This window comes from Protobothrops mucrosquamatus, unplaced genomic scaffold (genome assembly GCF_001527695.2).
Source record: "Protobothrops mucrosquamatus isolate PMUCROS unplaced genomic scaffold, P.Mucros_1.0 scaffold20189, whole genome shotgun sequence".
NCBI lineage: Eukaryota > Metazoa > Chordata > Lepidosauria > Squamata > Viperidae > Protobothrops > Protobothrops mucrosquamatus.
Window position 1 is genome coordinate 1 of NW_015405948.1, and position 2579 is coordinate 2579.

General features: G+C 43.0%; 1 pseudogene; it reads right to left on the reverse strand.

Moving 5' to 3' along the window:
- Window positions 1–960: 960 nt before the first annotated feature.
- On the reverse strand, window positions 961–1078 carry LOC114923824 (annotated as a pseudogene).
- Window positions 1079–2579: the final 1501 nt, after the last annotated feature.

Genomic DNA, 2579 nt, shown 5'->3' on the forward strand with positions numbered 1-2579 from the left:
AGGAGGAGGAGGAGGAGGAGGAGGAGGAGGAGGAGGAAGATTGTGGGGTCCTTGGTGCTCTCTGAGCTGGGTGGTTTTCTTGCACACGTTTCATCACCCAACTAGGGAACAATATCAGTGTTAGAAGGGAGGGGGCTTTGTGGAGAGGAGGAGGAGGAAGAAGAAGATTGTGGGGTCCTTGGTCCACTCTGAGCTGGGTGGTTTTCTTGCAGACATTTCATGGCCCAACTAGGGAACAATATCAGTGCTAGAAGGGTTTGTGGCGAGGAGGAGGAGGAGGAGGAGGAGGAGGGGGAGGAGGACTGTGGGGTCCTTGGTGCTCTCTCTCAGCTGGGTGGTTTTGTTGCTGATGTTTCATGACCCAACTAAGTAACGTCTTAAGTGCTAGAAGGAGGAGGGGGGAAGGAAGAAGAAAAGGACTGTGGGGTCCCTGGAGTTCTCTGAGCTTGTTTTTTTTTCTTACAGACATTTCATTATCCAACTAGGCAACACCATCAGTGTCACAGCAAATAATAATAAGTAGTAAACATTATTTATTTAGCCCATGGTTTCTATGCCACCATCCCCAGTTCCTGTCTCTGCCTTGATGACTAGCAGTGAATCCACGGCTACATTCCATCACATCATGTGTGGACTTCGACTCCCAGAATTCCTTGCTCCCGTGTGTCAGAGCCCAAACCAGGAACGACACACGGTGATCCTTCCAAGCTGAACTCTTTATTGCTTCACACCTCTAGACAGAATCTTGCCAGACTATATTTATCTGCCTCCTCTGGGAACTCTTAGGGAGGTGCCGTCTTCAGCCTCTTTCTCTCACACATGATATCCAGGCTGAATTGCCTCTTATTCCTCTGGGATACATCCCCCCTCCCTCACCCCTCTGCATTTTTATTTTATTTTATTTTATTATTTTTTATTATTTTATATTATTGTATTGTATTATTTTATTTTATTTTATTTTGCCTACAGCACCCAGTATTCCCAGGCGGTTTCCCATCCAAGTACTAACCAGGCCTGACCCTGTTTAGCTTCCGAGATCAGACGAGAGCAGGTGTGTTCAGGCTAGTATGGCCTAGACCTTTTTATTTTATTATTCATTTTATATTATATATTTATTTTATGTTATATTTTATACATTTATTTCATTTCTTATTTTACATATTTAATTTTATATTTTATATCTTTATTTCATTTCTTATTTTATTTCATTTATTTCATTCATTGTTTTATTTTATTGTTACTATTTTGTCGTTTAGCTTTGGTGTGTCACACAGTCAGATATATCAGACCGGATCTGGTGTTTTTTGTCCACTTACCAGGAGAGGCAGATGTAGATGTTTGTTGTATTAGAGGTATTGTCGTAGGATGTCTCGCTGTCCCGAGTAAAGCTGCCTTTTGCAACTGATATTTTATTTCCTTTTATTTTATTTTTAAAAAAACATTTAGAGCAATTAGCCAGCGGAACAACCTGCCTCCAGAAGTTGTGAATGCTCCAACACTGGAAGTTTTTAAGAAGAGACTGGACAGCCATTTGTCTGAAATGGTGTAGGGTTTCCTGCCTGAGCAGGGGGTTGGACTGGATGACCTCCAAGGTCCCTTCCAACTCTATCACTCTGTTATTCTGAAATGGCATAGGGGGTCTCCTGCCTGAGCAGGGGGTTGGACTAGAAGACCTCCAAGGTCCCTTCCAACTCTATCCTCATTATCATTCATTGTCATTGTCATTCTCGTTATTGTTATTAGTTTTTTTTGTAAGATTTTATTATTTTTTTCCATACATGTAATAATGATTTTTCAACCAACGTGCTTAAAATACGCTAATACATATTAAAATACGCTAATACATATTAAATTCCTAATCCTTTATTCTTTCCTCTAACCATCAGTAAAGTCCCAAGTTTAATAATAATAATAATAATAATAATAATAATAATAATAATAATAATAATAATAATAATAATAATATTGTTGGAAGGGACCTTGGAGGTCATCTAGTCCAACCCCCTGCTCAGGCAGGAAACCCTACATCACTTCAGACAAATGGCTGTCCAGTCTCTTCTTAAAAACTTCCAGGGTTGGAGCATTCACCACTTCTGGAGGCAGGTTGTTCCACTGGTTAATTGTTCTCACTGTCAGGAAGTTTCTCCTTAGTTCTTAGTTCTGTTATTATTGTTGTTATTGTTGTTGTTATTTATATAGCTGCCCATCTTCCAAGCAACTCTGGGCCTCTCCCAAGTTCCGGACTGCGTCCCATCCTTGCTCAACCATGGTCTATGATCCAGAGTGATGTGGGGGACCCCACTCAATGCCGGCTTGCGATATATCGCAAAGGTCGGCCTGCAGCAGACCCCCCCTCCCTTTCACGAGGGGCTGCAGACCGGCTCTTCCCCTCCCCTCCGTCCCCCCCAGTGGCCGGATCAGCTACTTACAAAAGTCAGCGTGGACAAAGAGCCCATGAAACACGTCACAATGAAGAGGAACACGAAGAGTTCCCGCCGTTTGCCCCAGACGTGGGGGAATTCGTCCAGCACGGCGGTAATGACCCCCTCCAGGCCTGCAAACTGGGGTGTCGGGGGGGG